This window comes from Thermobia domestica, chromosome 14, assembly GCF_964235325.1.
Source record: "Thermobia domestica chromosome 14, izTheDome1.hap1.1, whole genome shotgun sequence".
NCBI lineage: Eukaryota > Metazoa > Arthropoda > Insecta > Zygentoma > Lepismatidae > Thermobia > Thermobia domestica.
Genome location: NC_137467.1, coordinates 186,499,811 through 186,519,306, shown reverse-complemented (window position 1 = coordinate 186,519,306; position 19,496 = coordinate 186,499,811).

The window sequence follows — 19,496 nt, the reverse complement described above, 5'->3', positions numbered from 1 at the left end:
CTTTTACGCAGATTACTTTTCTTTCACGGAAATAGAATGATGGAAACTCACACAAAATATCCTCTCCTGAAAAGCTTACTTTCTTGACTTAGGCTCTTTTGGAATTGAGCTCTTCAATTGCTGGTTTGGAATGTTCTCGTGATTTCCTGGAACTACTGAAGAACATGCTTCGTTTTACTTGTTTGTTGATTTACATTTTTTGCAGTATCTAAGAACAACCGAATCTTCAGAACACACATACTTTTGGCAGTTCCTTTGTAATTGTCCTTTTCGCGCATCACATAAGTAAAAAATATTTTCTTCTTTCTTTCTCCAACCTTATGTTGGTAACATGCGTTAGCCTATATCAATAGTTTTAAACTCGGCAGCCACAGACTGGATTGATTTGTCAAGACTACAGCAAGTCTATTGCCAATATGTGGCTGGATGAGACTTTCTGCTATTGCAGTAAGAATATCCTTTCTGAAAGTACTCCCATCAGGATATAATGTACTCCAAACGAATAGGCTGCAACAGCTCATACATCAAGCCTATTCATAAAAAGTAAATGGTTATATATTAGTCTTTCTTTGCCATGAATATCATGGGCCAATTGGTTTCTTCCTTCTTTCAGTTTGGTAAGAATTCGGGTGGAACGAACGTCTTTTGTTCTTCACTGTTCCCACTAGTGTAAGACCATTGCCAAGCAATGTGTTGGCGAGATCAAAATGTGTGAAATAATTATTTTTCACTCCCAGAATAAGACTCCGCCAAATGCAAGACCACTTTTTGTCCCAAGTGTTTGGTTGTTACTTTCCTTCCTAAAGCAAGTTGTACCACACAAAAGGATATTGTGTTTTGGAATCTGCTATTCATCATACTTTCATCTCACACTTACCTGGTTTCAACGGCAAATATTGCGTAAATAGACACTACCTACGAATGGAACAAGCCATTCGTCAGCATTCAGATTTTCTCCAGGGTCATAGTGGCTTCTCTAGCATTGGTTCATTCCTTCCTAAACTTCACGCATTGACGCCAGTTTATCTATTTCTTCTGTCACTTCTTGTTGTTATGTCATCAAATTGGATAAATATGCGCAAATACTTGTACCTGTTTTTACTCATAGCACCGCGAAATATTGGTGGTCCATACTTTTTGTCCCATAGCAGTTCTATGTTCAGATCTTTGGCATTGAGACAACCAGTATTATACAAAGGTGCAAGTAAATACTTCAGTTCTCTCGACCGGCTTCCACTGATTCTGCATATTGCTTCTTCATGAGTATACCGAACGATAGTCTTCACACCGTCTTGAATAAATAATAACAGAGCGTCTAAGGGATCTTCAATTATTTTATTTGGAAAAAGGAACCTCATTTACTCCCCCTGATGATGTTCTGAGATTTTGTCTTCTGTGGTCAAGGAGGTTCAAAATATAATGTGGTTCCCTCCTTTGCATATAAAATATTTTCATTACTTTGGCACCGATTTCCAAAATCTTCAATCTCAGAATTACTAATTGTATCAGAAACTTCTAATGCTTCACTTTCCCAAATACTTCCGCTATCTTCAAGTTCACTACACATAATGTGTTCGTCTTCATCCCCAATAACTGGCGATTTACTTATACAATATTTGAAGAAGCAGACATTTATGCACTTCCATTAGCACTAACATACACTAACAGTTCCACAATCTCACCACAACAAGAATCAACTGATACAAATGTGCCATATAATTAATAATTTAAAGACAATTACCTATATTACCACTGGGAACCCAAATATATGAAGCAATTTAGTAATGAGTCCATTGGACTCACGTTGGCCTTTTGTGGTACGGAATTAGAAATATATTTTTAAAACCTACCCTAATGTATATTTTTTCAATTCCAAATTGTATTCACACTTTACATTACCTACAGATAGCATATCTATAAAGAGACATCTATTGAGCAAGAAATAAATTGCAGGTAGATAAAAATTATACGCGATGAGTCCATTGGACTCACGTTGGCCGTTTAAGGGTTAAGATGCAATAAATATATTTTGTGTAGGATTCCAATGTAATATTTTAGATGTAAGTTTTTATGATTTTAAATGTCATAAAAGCCTATGCGATCTCACTTTAACATTGTAGTTATGGGAATACTTTGCGCCGTGTAACTTGGTGTAATTAGCTCGGTCCTTCTGTGTTAAAGTGTAACGCTTAGTGGTGGGTTCATAATTTTTTGGTAGTTAGGGAGTGGAGGGGAAATGCGCTCGTAGTAACCATATCTAACTACTGACGATATTCAGCATTTGTAGTTGTTTCAATAGCTGTTTGTGTCATTGGTGTAGAAAAGAAATCAAATTCATTGGTACAACATTCAAAAATACTTGAATTTAGGAGCGCCATTATGAAAAGATATCCTGTATATGTTTAGGTTTTGTTGGTGGTCCAAACCTTACAATTGCAGGAGATTTCCTCTTGCGTGACCGTCTCTTGCCGTTACCAGTTAGCAACTGCCCAACTGTTTTAATTGCTTTTGTCTTTAAACTATTACCAGCTTCTTTTACACGTGCTCGAACCGATTCTTTAAATGGTCGATTTTCTAATACATCACCCGCAACTTGCATACCGGTTTGTAATGCTTGACGTCCTACAGTTTTTGCACCTTGTTTAAGAAATGGTAAAGCAAAACGAAATAATCCTTTAAAGAAACTTCCTATACCATGTCCCCTTTGATATACAGAAAAATATCAAAGTTCAAAAATATCAAAAATATCCTGAAAAATATGGTATTCCACGTCCACGGTGATAAGTAACACGTCTTCCTCTCATTTTTTTTACTATTATTATTATTTAGAAGATGCAGGAGAACGTTTAAAATGTAGTGTTACGGTCAGTGTCCCAGAACGAAATGGCTAATTTCGCCCTGCATGATCTTTTAATAGTATTTCAATTGTGTTAAAACAAAATTTTGCAAGTGGCATATAATGAATATCTTCAAATGTAATTGTTTGAGCTTTTCCGTATTTAATATCAGAGATTGTTGCTATACGTAATAATGGTGCTTTTGTATCACCTAAAAATTGATATTGTATAATATTTGTATAAATAAAAATTTGATGTGGATATGCGATATCTATGTATGGTTGTTTGAATCCATGAGATTCTTTTGCAAGATCTGATTTTTCAGAAAAACCTAATTGTAGAGCTAATGTAGGCGACAATGTAACTGATTCTACACGTTCATCACATTCAACATGAACAACATTTGAAAAACTAAATCTTATAAAACTCGATATTACGTTTAATTCATCTAGTAAATGATGAATGGACGGATAATATCCAACAAGAATTTTACTTTTCATAGGTTCTGCATTTTTGAATTTGTACCATATAACGTGTTCACCCGCGGTAACATTATAACATGTTAATGGAATATCTACTTCACTTAATCCTACATGCCAATCGGATTCTGATAAACGAATATTATTTTTTAATTGATTAATAAAATTTGCGGGTGATGTATTAGAAAATCGACCATTTAAAGAATCGGTTCGAGCACGTGTAAAAGAAGCTGGTAATAGTTTAAAGACAAAAGCAATTAATAAAGTTGGGCAGTTGCTAACTGGTAACGGCCAGAGACGGTCACGCAAGAAGAAAGCTCCAGCAATTGTAAGTTTGGACCACCAACAAAACCTAAACATATACACGATATCTTTTCATAATGGCGCTCCTAAATTCAAGTATTTTTGAACGTTGTACCAATGAATTTGATTTCTCTTCTATACCAATGACACAAACAGCTATTGATGCAACTACAAATGCTGAATATCGTCCTATTTCCACATTAACCTCAGAAGGACCTGTTGAATTTGTTATTCCAGGAGAAACAGGTGAATTAATTCATTCCGCATTTCTATATCTTTATGTACGTTGTAAAATTACTAAAGCTGATGGTACAACTTTAGCTAATGATGACATTGTTGCACCCGTAAATAATTTCTTACATTCTTTATTTAGCCAAATTGATATTTCGCTAAATGATAAATTAATTAGTTCTTCATCAGGATCTTATCCTTATCGTGCATATATGGAAACATTATAAAATTATTCTTATGATGCTTCTGAAACACATTTAGCATGTGCCATGTGGCATAAAGATACTGCAAAAAATTTTAGTAAATTAGATAATACAAATGCTGGTTTACAAAAACGTGCTAATAAGGTGAAAAATAGTAAATCTTTTGAAATGTATGGACGTCTTCATACTGATATTGTAAGTTTAGATCGTATGCTTCCTAACAAAGTAAGTTTGCTTGTAAAACTACATCGTAGTAAAGATAATTTTTGCTTAATGTCTCCTGAAAATACAAGTTATAAAGTTGCCCTTGAGGAAATTATTCTTCATGTACGACGTATTGATGTTGCTACAGATTTAGCTATGCAATTAAATACACGAATGGGTTCGGAAACAGCCAAGCTACCTCTGACGAGAGTGGAAACAAGATCTTATACTATACCTGCACAACTAAAGTCGTACAACATTGATAATCTTTTACTGGGTAATGTTGCTAAAGGCCTGATTATTGGTTTCATCTCCAACACAGCATTCAATGGGAAATCACATCTTAATCCCTTTGAATTTGGAAACTTTAACGTTAACAAACTGCAATTACAAGTCGGTTCAAAACCCTTTCCTCCCAACCCCCTCACTTCTGAGTTTAATAATAATTTATACCTTCTAAGTTACTATACTTTGCTTTCAGGTACTGGTATATATTATCAAAATTATTCACATACTGTTACTCTTGATGAGTATCCAAACGGATATGCTCTGTATGCTTTTATTCTATCTCCAACAGGAACTTTAGATGATAACACGTGGGATGTAGTACGCGATTTCCCTGTAAATTTAAAAGTATCATTTTCAGAAACTTTAACTGAGCCTGTTACATGCATTGTGTACGCTCAATTCGATTCTCTAGCACAAGTAGACAAAGACAGAAATATTTATACTCATAACACCTTCTAATTTATTCAGTTGAGTACGATGAGGGTTGTTGTTCACTTCTTGGCGTATCATGATAACGACCATGACTTTATTATAAAAGAGCTAGCCATTGTAAATCCTGACGTTGCCTATTCTCAAAATTAGGTTTTTAAACCACCATTTTCTTTAAATAAGTTAGCTGAGCCAATCGTAAGTACAAACAAATATCTAGGTGAGAATTTGTATGGCATTACCTGGCACGAAGGTGATGTAGAATATTCACATCTTAAGGAAATACTTCAAACATATTGTTCAAATACTACAACCATATACACATACGGAATAAATAGAAAGTGTTTTCTTCAAGAAATTCTTCAAAGAGAAGTTACAAATTTGGAAGAAATAAACTGTCCAAAGTATACTGCATTAAATTTTCACGTTCATCGGTGTGCACATAATAAGCATCGTTTCGGACAATATAGGTGTATTGTTCATGAAGCATTACTGTATAGTGAATATGTGAAAGTGTATGATTATGTGTTACAAGTGAATAATAGTGATAATTACATACCTACTACAATAAAAAATAATAATAATAATCTTCATCATGTATAGTGACGAATTATTAAAAGTGTTACTAAGTGATAAAGTAACTGGTGCAAGTGTTACTGAAATTTACCCTATTGACAAACTTCCTGTAACGGTGAAACCTCCTGCGGCACTTGTGATTAATCTTGATACATCTGATTCTGCTGATTCCCACTGGGTTGCAGTGTACATCAATAAGAAAAAAACATGGTTTCTACTTTGACAGTCTTGCTATGGACATTCCCAAGGAAATAAAAAACTTCTTGTCGAAAAGTACTAAAATTTACTTTACAAATATTAAACAATATCAACATGATAATTCTGTGTTATGTGGCTATTTTGTCTTATATTTACTGGATCATAGTATTCGCACTCAATCATTTGAAAAGTGTTTAAACTTGTTTGAAAAAGAATGATGATATCGTTTATAAACATCTAAACAAATTTTTAAAAAGAAAACAAATATTTTTTATTTTTTATTTTTATTATATATTTACATTCTTTTAATTTACATTTTTTAATTTACAATAAATTTTTAAAACTTACACCCATGCATTTTTTTACAATTCCTCTTTACAATCTTGATAATGCATTAGTTAATGCTTTTGATCTTTCATATTTCCACCAATAATTCAACTGTTGTGCATTACGATATGCACATCCTGATTTCTTTACTATAGTTGTGTGAAAAGAACAATATTCATTAAATGTATTTCCACATAATTCATTTAATGAAAGACAACGTTTTGTTTCTAAATCAATGACTTTATCTAATGCAAATATTCTTTAAATCCAAAGAGATTTCTCTAAACCTTTACAATAAAAGGTTGAATTCTTTGCGCATAATTGATATACAAGGTTTCGTATGCATGATACAGTATATCCAGTTTTGCTATTCCATTTCAATCCATGCAAATTTAATGTTAACCAGTCAATCTGTTTTTGACATCCTAGTGATAATAAATTATATTCTACTGTTGATTTTACCAAACAATGGAAAATTACTGTATCATCACATGCAGTTAAACAAAACTCACGAATAATAAATTCGTTATCGGACATTTTAAAACCTTGAATATCGATAATATACTGATTTACACACGGTGAAATTTCATTTGTATGAAAAATAAAAAACGGAATTATCTGTCCAACAAATTCTGTATTTTGTAAAAGATCATAAGTTTTATGCATTAAGCATAGAAATGAGATTCACTATGTTCTTGTTCAAACACTTCAAAGAGTTCACTAAGAGTTTTATCAAGAGATAAATACTTCACTGCAAATGATCCAGTATTATGAAAATGTCTACATTGATGAGGAAGATTTAACTTTGATTCCACGCATTCCATTGGATTATTGTTGTGTAAGTATACTTTTATAGTTTTTAATACACAGTTCACATTAATGTTTTCACCAGTACATAGCACATATGAAACACTAGCACTATTCGAATACATTTTTTCAATCTGAAATATTCGCTTTCCGTTTTTGTTTTCTTATGAAAATCTATAAGAATTCCGGTAAATAGTCTGTATCACTTAATAATTCCACATAGGTATCATAAAATTTTTCTCTTGTTAATAGTCCGATAATATGCGTGTTTGCGTACAAATAAAACACATCATCTTCAACACTAGGACTTGCTATAATACTCCAAGCGCTGGTTACCATAATTCTGGACGCATAGTCATACAATCATGAGCAAAATCATGATTAGATCCTGCCGTACATCCCTCACACATTAGTGATTCATTAAAATTCCATTTTTCAATAGCCTTCTTTATACATTCGCGATCCACTTTATCACTATTACAACAACAATCTAAAGCCCAAAATCGTGATGTTCTTGATAATACAACTGGAGATGATGGTGGTGTTGGTGAAACTGTTAGCGCCGGTGAATCCATTGCGTCAAAATCAAATTCTTCATCTGACAATGATTCGTATATTTCTGTTTCAGCATCAGATATTCCTTCAATATTGCTATTGCAAAGATCCTTCTTCTCGTACGACTGCATGATGTATCTTTATATATTTTGTTTCTTATAACCTGTATTTAAAGTATTTTCATAACCGCAGTGTAATCACGTGTTCAGCATTCCCAACATTAAAGTTCTTTTCTATTCTTAAATACCATACGGACATGTTTCAAAATGCTCACCTACCACATCCCCAATCTTTCTTTTGTTTTTCACCGACAATGTCTTTTGTTCACCTCGCCAAAGTTATTTCTATTAGTTTGTCTCCAACCTGTGATGTTTATCTTACACGTCCGCAATCTTTCTTTTGCTCACCTACCGCGGCAACAAAGTTATTTCTATTAGTCTGGCTGTATTCTGTGATGTTTACCAAACGTGTCAACGGTCTTCCTTTGTATTTGAATTCAAGTTTTAGCAACGCCCTGCAAGCACACATCATCATCATCACTCTTACCCAACCGGTTTTCCAAAAGCGCGCGAAAAGTTCAGTTCATGTCTTGAGTTCACCAGCAAAAGATGTACGGAAAACACGGTCTGTATATGTACCAGCATGGCGTATCGTCCCGGAGTATACATATTCCGTACACGACGTCTTTCATACGGAAAATCCACAATGTGTCCCGCATGAATAAATATATATTTCCCATCCATCATACATTGTTCACCTCTGGTCCTGGTGCTAAGGGTGCCGGGTTCATTCTCAGTACCCACCACATAAACTTTTATAATATATATATATTTTTCAATACCTTTTATAAAATGGTTTCCTCCCAAAATAAGTTGCTACGACTAATTTATTAGGAGAGTATAAAAATAAGAAACGAATAAATAAAATAATCAACATCTCCTTTAGCCTAACCGCCATAACCGTGGGACTCAAATATTTCATTTTTCCAAATTATATATATATATCTCAATGTGAGCTTCTATTAGTCAAAAACCATCTGTATAATACGAGATTCGAACACGGGTCTTCATCTCAATGTCAATAATGTAAATATATTCAATATTATTATTAATTTAACCACTGCTACGGAAGTAAGTGATAAAGAATAACGTTTCATCATATCTACCAATATTCTAATTAACTAACATATCAACAGATTTAATTCAAATCGAACCAATTAAAATTCAAATTTAAATTTCCATTATTATTTTTAAAAATATCCAATATACACACTCGAAAAAGAGGACACGACCTTTCCAACGATACACACATGTAATCACAGCTAAAAAAAGAAACATAGGAACTTTCCAAACCGAACATACACGTAATCATGTCATCAACCCCTAATGACCTACCCGACCGTCTGACATCACACCCAGAAAGAAGGACACTTAATTTCTAAAATAAATTTAGTACATAACAGTACCTGTTTACTTTTTGGTACTGGGCTACTTATTTTGAGTTAGTTTATGGAGGGTTCCTGACCCCAAATGATAATCCGCTGCTCCCTAGACGACTCCAATCTTTGTATTCATCACACTTGTTTAGTACTTAAAACAATACAATGCAACAAGGGTATGAAAAAGGACCAACGGAATTTAAACAGAAATTGGTATCTGTTCCGAAACCGAAAGCTATAGTAAATTTAATTTTCGGTTAACATCGCACTTGTTGCCGGTTAACATTGCCGATATCGGTTCCTCTTCATATTACATATTTCATTGAATATTGTGTTTCTACTCTAAAAGTTGCTACGCTGTGTTTAATATATCTTTAGGGAAGTTTTTACTTATGTAAATTCATTCATTTCTTTTATTTGCTGATTTTTATATTCCAGATTCGTTACTGGTATCGAGCAACGTGTTTACTTATTGTTGTTGCTTTTCAGTTTGAGCTCCGAAATATCGATAAGACTTTGACGGAATGTGTTCTAACAGTATTCCTGTTTATGTGGTTTTACCTATGATTTCACCTCATGTTACGCTTTGTTGTTACAGATCCATTTCGCACTTGTTGCTTTGTGTTGTCTGAAAACGAAATGAAATCTTTGAATTTTACTTTCCACGGTATGCCGATTAGGCTAAAGGAGACGGTGATGATAAGAAATGAATGAAATGGGGGAATGAATAAAGTGGTAGGAAACGGAAGTAAACCGATAAAACCCACGCGCACGAAGTTCATTCATTACAAAACAGTGTTGTTATATTCAGAATAACAGACTTCCCGCCCAAAGCTCTGAAATTTCCCGATCGCTTGCAAAATTTCTCGCCAAGAAAGAACATTAATCATTAATAATTAATTAATTAATCATTATATTGATAATTTCAAATTCAAATCAAATAACTATGAACAATCAATCAGAAGCATCTTTTCCTTTGGTTCGGTTTATAAGACCAGGGGCGTCATTTAGGGAGCAGGAAGGGGCAATTGCCCCCACCCCAAGAGTTTGAGGATACATATATTTTAATCGATTTTCTACTAATATACTAGCACAAAGCACGAAAGTCTTATGTCGGCGGTGCTCTTGCTCCCCTCCGCAAGCGAATCCGAGATGACGCCCCTGAATAAGACCCTCTTGCTGTTCTGTTTCTTTTGACCTTCGAAGATGCTTCCAATCCAAGTATTATTCCATGTACAAAGAGATGAAGACAAGGAGTGAGAAAGAGACGACATGAAAAGGAAGAAAAGTTGACAGAATTTCCCATTTTTAACCAGAATTTCCGGCCATCTGACAACACTGTTACAAAATTCGATCTGGAATCGAACCAAGAACCCCATAAACCACAAATGAACACTGCAAACTAAGCCTGTATGCTTTCTTAATACCACAGGATTTTTTTTGTCCGCTAGCAAAAGCTAGCTACTGCCCGAAGAGGGTTATGCCCTCTGTAGGGGAAGAGATTCAGAAATATTATGGCAGTCAGAACAAACATACAGATGGGATATGGGTGGTTAAAGGAAATACTTTATTGATAATAAATTTATAGGTCATTATGGCCTTTAACCAGAATCATTGTTAAGGTGTAATAGGTACAGATAGAGGAGAAGCATCAAGTTTGGATGAAAGATAAAATGAAGTGCAGATCACATCACAACACAGAGGTTCGGTTAGTAAGACGAATGTGTGTGATCTTCTCGCCTAGGGGCGACGCTAGACATTAATGAAGACAGGGGTGCCCTGTTAAAACAGTAGGTGTTACGGTGCATATGATGGTCAGATATGAGGGAGATGAACATCTGAAGAGTATGGTGCGTAATATTGGCTGTCAGGATGGTCAGGAGGAATGGTGTAACGGTACAGAGTAAGCAGTAATGAAAGCGGAGGAATGAGAGTAGCAGAAGGGGAGAGCTTACGGGCGTGTTCTTCAAATGTCTGCTGGAGAAGTGGATGATTCGATTGCAGACGGCGGGTAATATATTTGGTGCGAAGTGTTTCCAGATGGTATAAGATATGCGGAAATGTGAGTCGAGCATAGAGGTCCCGGGTTGGACTGGGCAGCTTAATGCGAAAAGCTATACGCAAGGCATGTCGTTCAAGAACGCGTAGTTTCTCATAATATGATGGTGGTGCAGATAACCAGGCTGTTAGACCGTAGACAAGTATAGGGCGCAGAAAAACTTTATAGGTATTCAGGATAGTAGTCGCAGAGAGTCCCCAGGTTGTTCCAGCAAGACTTTTCAACAGATTTAGACGACCATACGCCTTTTTTGAAATATCTTGTAGATGTGCCGACCAGTTAAGGCGGTGATCGAAAGTAAGGCCAAGATATTTAACAGTACGAGAAGGCTTGAGTGGTACATCTTGAACAGTGAGATTTAAGAGCCTGGGGTTACGGTGTATACGGGAACGACATGTTGGAGATTGGAATACAATAGCTTGAGTTTTCGTCGGATTTATTTTCAAGCGCCAGTGAGAGCACCAATCGACAAAAGTATTGATTGCTTCTTGTAAAGCCAAATTGAGTTGGTGGATAGTGTTACCAGTGGCGAATAAAGCAGTGTCGTCTGCATATTGAAATAGCTGTACTGTGGCTGGAACAGCAGGAAAGTCGGCAACATATAGAATGTACAGTAATGGTGACAAAGCCGATCCTTGTGGAACCCCAGAATGTAGAAAAATTGGAAATGAGGAGCTGCAATTTATGTAGACGTAAGCCAGGCGACAGGTGAGAAAATTGAAAATGAAGCGAAGATATGGAAGAGGTAATCTGAGCTGTTTGAGTTTATATAGAAGAGCAGGATGCCAAACCTTGTCAAATGCCTTTTCTAAGTCAAACAGAACCAAGCAAGATGGATGTCCTGTATTAAAATGATTATAGATGGAATTTGTAAGGCGTAATAATTGGTCGTTGATGCTGAAGGAGGGTCTGAAACCAGCTTGTGCGAGAGGAAGACTGTTGTGAAGTGCCAGATAGCAATGGAGACGCTTGACAAGGATACGCTCCAAAATTTTACAGAAAGTTGATGTTAGCTGAATAGGCCGGTAAGGGCTGACATTGTGGGCCGGTTTGCCTGGTTTGAGAAACATAAGGGTTTTGGACGTCTTCCAGTCAGCTGGGATATAGCCGGTGCGAAGAATAAATGTATAGATGAGAGAGAGCAAATATAAAACAGTGTAGGGACTTTCTTGAACGTGCCTATATGTGATAGAGTCCATGCCTGGAGCAGTGTTGCGCCTATGAGAAACGACAGAAGTGATGTCAGAAATTTGAACTGGCTCGGTAAGAGGATTGTTCTCAGGAAGAGTGTGTTGAATATTTGGTTGTAAATGCGGAGATTCAAGGTTTAGTTTGTCGACGGGATGACGACGAGGAGGCAAATCAGGTGTGAGTGGTGTAAATATGCCTTGAAGATAGTGTGCAAAAGCATTTGCCTTATCAGTATCGGTATGAAGAGGCGTATTGTTGTCTATCAGAGGGTAAGTTGTTCGTGTAGTTTGACCAGTGAGTTGCCGGAAACGCTTCCAATACTGCGTTGGATGAGAAAGAGAACCAAGATGGTTGCAAGTTTTTATCCAGCATCGTAGTTTGTAAGCTCTAAGGTAGTTATGAACGGTACGTTGTAGTTGTCGGTGATGATGCAAGGAGTCTAGGTTGCCAGTAGCAACGAAATCCCTATAAAACTGACGAGAACGTCTAATCAGCGGCAGATATTGAGGAGGCAAGGATGGCCGAAATATAGAAGCAGTAGACTTAGGAACATATTTGTCGGTAGCGTTTTGCATGACAGTAACCAGAGAGTCGAGAGAATGGTAAAGTTCTGACTCAGTAGTAGGTGGCGATAGATCAGAAAGATGGTCCGTGAGATGCGATCTATATGCAGGCCAATTTGCTTTATCATAGCGATAGCGGTAAGTAGTTCGGTTATGTGTATCCTGAGAAGTATTGGCTGAGCGAGTTGTAATAAGTAGTTTGATGGGAGCATGATCGCTACCAATGAGATCAAGGACCTCAACACTGCTACGATGATATAGGTTATTCGACACAAGAACGATATCCGGGGTAGCCTGACTAGAAGGCCTGGTATGTTTTGGTAGTGGCAGAGTCACGCCAGTAGTATGGCTAGAGATGTAATTAAGGAACTGATCTCGCTGATTGGCTGGTCGGCTATGTAAATTCACGTCTGCCATGATTATGTAGGTGCGAAAGTTATTCGAGATGTATTGGAAGAAATTAAGAGGAATATCATGGCCAGGACGGATATACACAGTAGCAACGGTCACGTAAAGTTCCTTATAGTATAAAGATGTGACAAGATGTTAAGGAAGATTTGGAAAAGCTGGTGAATGACTGCGGAATGGAATGGAAGGAGAAAATCCAATCGCTACTCCCCCGTTAGCTCGCCTTGCTGCTATCGTGCTATCCTGTCGTAGCAATTGAAATCGAGGTATGCGGCATGTCAGTTTGTGTGTGAGATGAGTCTCTTTTAGGAGAAATGCATGGATCTTTTCTTCGAGCAGAAGCGCTTCAAAAAGCGGCTTGTGTTGTGGTAGAGAACGTATGTTCAAAAACAAGAAAGAGAGCGCCATAGTGCAATGAAGAAAGATAAGATGGCTTTCAAACTTCGGTTTCCAATACATTTGAATGATAATAGACATTATTACCAGAATATGTAGGACGGATGTTGGCGTGGAAAATTGCCTTGGCTGCATACTGAATTTGTTGAGCGATGTGGTTACGTAAGAACCGATGAATATTTTGTAAAGAGAGAGTGAGAAATGTTAAGAGCTGATGAACAGTTACAGGCTGTTGAAGTGCTGGATTTGTAGGTGGTTGGATTTGTTCAGGTATGCGCAGTGGCACTACTGTTTCTGGTTTTGATGGCTCAGGAGCTGGTTTGGATCGGCATTTGTAACTATATGTCGGATGTGAATTTTCTTGACATGTGGAACACGTCGGAGGTGATTTTAAATTTGTACAACTGCGTGTAGGGTGTGGACCTGAACAGTAGCAACACTTAAATGGATTTTTGCACTTAGAAGTAGAGTGCTGACCATAAACCTGACAGCGCTCACAGCGAAGAGGTAATGGGGAAGAGGTGCGAGACGGTTCTACACGATGGCGCTGTTTGTAGATATAGGCACCGCGAGTAAGCAAGTCATCAATAGTCTGCTGTGAGTTAGTAAGGACGCGCACCATGTATGTCGGACCATGGTCGCCTTTGATCCTGATACATTTGATGATAGTGTAGCCTTCTAACTTGAGTTCTTCAAGTACCTCATCATCAGTATAGCTCGGATCTACACCACGAATAACAACAGATAGAGTGGGCGATTTTCTCGGTGGTGGTGGCTGTTTGGTGCGTTGGTCACTCAGCTTGGTCATGGTAGATTTTACTCCGAAAATTTCGAAACTGAATTTATTCCGGATCCGGTGTTTTGATTATCATCCCGTTCCTGGTCTTTATGATCTGATTGATATTGGCACGAGGCATGTACTTCGTGATCTGAACAAAAAGAAGTTTCGTATTAAGGAATTTCGGATTAAAGTTTTGAAGTAAATAAGAATAAAGAGCTGGTCGATCCGGTGGAGGCAGATTAGGAAATTTGTTACTGTCGTGAATGTCAATATGCATTGAGGATTCGGAACTAGTGTCACTGATCTTATGCTGTCTTTTAGCAGGCGGAAGTTTTGTTGATGCCACTGGGGAACGGGAGCGAGCTGAAGAACCCTGGCTGGCAGAAATTCGCTCCAATGAATGACATCTTCGTCTTATCGATGTCCCGGAAGAGCAGGAGGGTTGCTGTATAACTGGTGGTAAACCACAGTGTTGGCCACTCATTGGTTGAGATGCCATAAGGCACGCCTGAGCTCGTGATAGTCTCCGTCCTGTAGTGAGTTGAAATGAATGTGAAAATGAAGCAGAAGAAGAAATGATATATGAATGATGAAGCTAAGCTTCCAAAAATCTTGTACACTAGTGTGCACGGTAAGGCAGTCTCCACTTGGGTAAAACCCTTAGTCTCTCTCACTCTCTTGCCCGTAACTAAGACTTGCCTTGCTTGCGTCCACAAGCACGTAATAATCCTAGCCTAGACTTGACACTGCAAACAATGCCTCCAGTGAGAAAGCTGGATATTACAAAAGATGTCCACTTACATTTTTTTTTGTACGGGAATAGGGTAACATTGAAATTTTTATCCATCTAAGTGCTGTATCCTTATAAAATAAGTTCCTACTCCCAGCCATTAGAGGGTTACGCCCTCTCTTTGGCATAGGTTACAATACGTATTGGTGTTGCTAAGACAACTCCCCTTACATTTTTTTTAGTAGTAGTAAAGGGTTAGGAATTTAGGGAATTCTTTATTCATCATATAAATTCAAAGAATATTTCTAACCCGAGCCATTAGAGGGTTACGCCCTCTCTTTGGCACAGATTTTATTACACTGTTGATTAAAGATTTGATGATGGTCTATGTGAAATTATCAAAAACAAAGATTAATGAAAAAAAAGAAAACTAAACACAATATCAGTGCAAATATTAAATATGAGTGCACAAAAGAACACATATAAAAGTGGTGCACTCCCCTTACATTTTTTTTTGTCGTCATCCCGTTTAAAGGGTAACGCCCTTTCTTCGGGTTCCCCTTACAACTTCATAAAGATATATGAAAGAGATTTAAATCCATATATCTGTGGCCGACTTTATGTTTTACAAATTTAATACATCAAAGAATGCAAGATTATCATAAAGGTAATGATATTTGTCAGGATGTCTATTTTCAATTAGATAAATTCCTCTCTCTTTTAATTTTGTATCTAATCTGAGTAAATATCTATAATTTTATACAGAATGCCTGTGCTGCCATCTTTTCCTTTAATTTTAACTATTATATTGAATTTGGTTTTCATTTGTGAATATTTCTATTGTAAATGAAATTGTTTAAACTCAAGTCGCCTTATGCAGAATCGTTCTGGCAGGTGATTAGTACCATACTAGAGAGTTGGACTAACTTATGTTTCCTGCAGTAGTCAGACCTTTACTACGACGCTAATCATACGTTAAAACGACTCTACATAATGCCCAAGAAATTTATTTCGCTTGAAGTTTAATAAGTTGCTGCAGATTAATTATACTAATGCACATATTTGTAAAATTTGCAGACGAAATTTCGAATTATATTTTAATGAAATACTGTGTAAATCATCCACATTTGGTACGTGTTCTTACCCGGGTAAATATTTGATTAGGTAAAAACGTGTCCCATTGATTTTTCACTGTACTTCTTTAAAAAAAAATACATAATACACTTGTTTTCCTGATATTCCTCATGAACTATTACGAGTGTAACAATATGATTTTTACATTAGCATCAATTCTTTGTGTTTTTTAAAAACTAAGTTTTTATGCAAATGTCATTACCGCAACTTCTCCTCACTAATAAATTTTCAAAATACATAGCTTTGTGTCACTTTCGAATATTTTATTTTTTTTTAAATAATTGACACATTGAAGAGAATATACATTGCTCCTCATTACTCCGATGAATAAAATATTCCAGCTTTAATTATATTTATTTTATTGTTTCTAAAACCTTAGTCTCCAGCTTAGTATGTCATTAGCGCAGACAGGGACGTACGGAGGGGGGGGACACGGGGGTCCGGACCCCCCCCCCGAAATTTCGACTTTTTAAAAATTTAGCCTAATTTTAGGGGCAATTTTAGCAATTTTAATATAAAATAGCTTCATATTTAGTTTGGACCCCCCCCCGAAATAAATTCCTGGGTACGCTACTGAGCGCAGAAATCTGATAATTCAATTATTTATAGATTTCAAATTGGCAAGATTGAAGAAGTAACAAGTTAAGAACGATTTGACATCCTAGTTGTGTGTGATGTACGCGATAGGTCACACGTAAAACATATTTATTGCTCTTCAAACTTTTATGTTTGGGTGAGTGTTTTTATTCAACGCCATTACCACAAAGATTGTTTTGTTTTAATGATCTTTGTAATCATAAATCATTTAAGAAGTTACATTGTGCTCTAATGCATTATATTTGTCCAGGTTTTACTTGATGGCCGTTATTTAACAATGAACAATGGCAATAGAGATTTATAGTCATTTTGACATTAACGCAACATACATTTTTGTTCCAGTAATGACACAAAAGTGCGGTAATGACTATTGAAATACATAAGTGTGTTTTTCCTCTATAACAAATTAATACATTCATTAATATAAATAATGTTGGAACTCCTCAGTAATGTGACAGCAAGTCATAGATGCCGTTACAGTACAAGACTAAAATAGACGATTGGAAAGCTACAAAAAATATTTTGAATTTAAAGAGCCTGGCATCTGTAATATCTTAACCAGGAAACATTAAAAATATTCTCTTACCTATTATATCTGTGGGGCAACTTATGGCTTAACACCTTTTTAGGGGCTTAAGCCCTTTCTTTGTCAAATATTTTCAGAGAAACTCTACCAACATCTCCTCCACTATAAGTATGAATGTAAGTTACGAGTATATAGCCTATGATAAAAAAAAAATACAGGTCATAACAGCATAAATCTATTGCCATTTAGCTTTCTTTCTTCTGTTGTCGTTCAGTGATTTTGGTCGTTCCGTTTTGGAAGGGCAGAAAGAACAAGACATGGGAACCAACACCGAGGTTATGTACGCCTTTAGATAAGGTAACGGAAGGAAATGGCTTTCTATTTGCGGTCAAGGGATGGAGAACCATTAGCCTTCTCCTGAGAACAGGTTCGAGGGTGGTGAGTACTCGAACTTTTATGACTTCACCGCTACCCATCACGAAAATAAACTAGATGATCAGTATACCCCTGATAAATTAATGGCAATTAAAAATTATTATATTTGAATTGTTCAAGATATTCATAGACCAATGAAACAGGGTAGCTCAAAATTTACAAAAACTGTAGAAAATAATGTAAGTGCCACTTTGAAAGTGTTTCACTTATTTTTTTTAAATACGTTTATGGCTTAGATTTTCATACATAGCTTCACTTTCTTATATGCTAGATTGTATTTTGTAGCGGATCAGCTACATAAATATGACTGGTACTTTTCGAATTAAGAGTCACTCGGATTGAGTGGAATTTTGCACCTTGAAGACTAAATAAATGCTGAAAATTATGTTAAATGTATTAATAGCCACAATGTTATTGATATGTAATCAGTATATATAAAATATTAAGGTTAGATTTCTATTTATCTTAACGATAGTTTAACGTTTGTTATTGTTATCTGGTGTCTAAGTATTTAGTTCTATTAAAAAAGAAAAAGAAAAAGGAGAAAGAAAGAACGATAATGATGAGAGTGAGAGAGTTTCCAACCCTGAAGAACAAGTCTTCCTTGCCAGGCTTTTGCTTGTTTCTTTGCCCTACAGCTGTGGTGTTGGTTTCGCGCGAGATTGTTTCGACATGTAGTTTTCACATTGTTATTATGCAGCATGTCTTCGTGTTGGATACAATGTAATATAGTTGAGAAAGCAAGTGGCCAAAAGAAAAGTGAGTGTATTAAGAAGGCTTTTTTGTGCAAGTTATTAAGATGTTTATTTAATAATTTATCGCTGTGATTTTTTTCCTTTTATTTGGTGAAATTTTTCGATGTTTGATGAAGTTAATTTGGTGTCCCGGAAGGAGCTTTTGTGGTCGTTTAATTGTGACCGCAAAAGTGGCTTGAATTTACTCCATCTGCTGTTTATTAGATTGGTGCTTAGTGGCTTTGTGATTTTCAATTCTAATTACTCCATTATTATGATCGAGTAGTTAAATGTTATACAGCAATACTCACTTTATCTCGGGCCAACTTTGACTGTAAGTCTGAAGTAGACTAACGGTACGAAGATGTGCTAACCAGAGGAAGGAAATTGATATCCTTAAAGGTAAAAAAATATCAAAGGAGCAGTGGCGTCTCGTGACATGATTTCTCGGTAGTTTACAGTCGCTAGAAAATTCTATTCTATTCCCTGTTCAGAGTAAGCTCTAAACTCCGATAAACAAAATATTTGTATCCTTCCGCTTGTCACAAATACGATTGGCTAGTGATGTATCACTCCCACTCCCCACGGAGAGGAACAAATTATACAAGAGCATTTTGACAATACTGTCTCGTGTTGTTCAGATACATAAAGCAGCAGCAGAAAAGAAGGAGAAAACTCGAAAGATTAAAAAAAATATATATTTGAATTTCGCTGGTAAACAATGAATTTAACGTGAACTTAGCAGGACCATGTTATTTTTCGATTTCTTCGACCGCTACGAACGAAAAGTTTTAAGTTAGTATCCGTAAAAATGCAGTACAAACATTCGTACAGGAAAATCTTAAAATTTATATAAATTTATCAATGGTAATGGTAAGTTCACGTAAACTTAACAAGACAACTTTCCTTTTTCGAATTTATGGCAGGTAAAAACGAACATTTTTACAGTACAGACTGGTAATAATAAAGTAGTACAAAAGATTCGTACAGAAAAAAATTCAGATATGAAAAAAATTGTATTCTGGTCCTGAGTGGCGGCGTAAGTCAAACTGGGGTTCGGGGTCAGT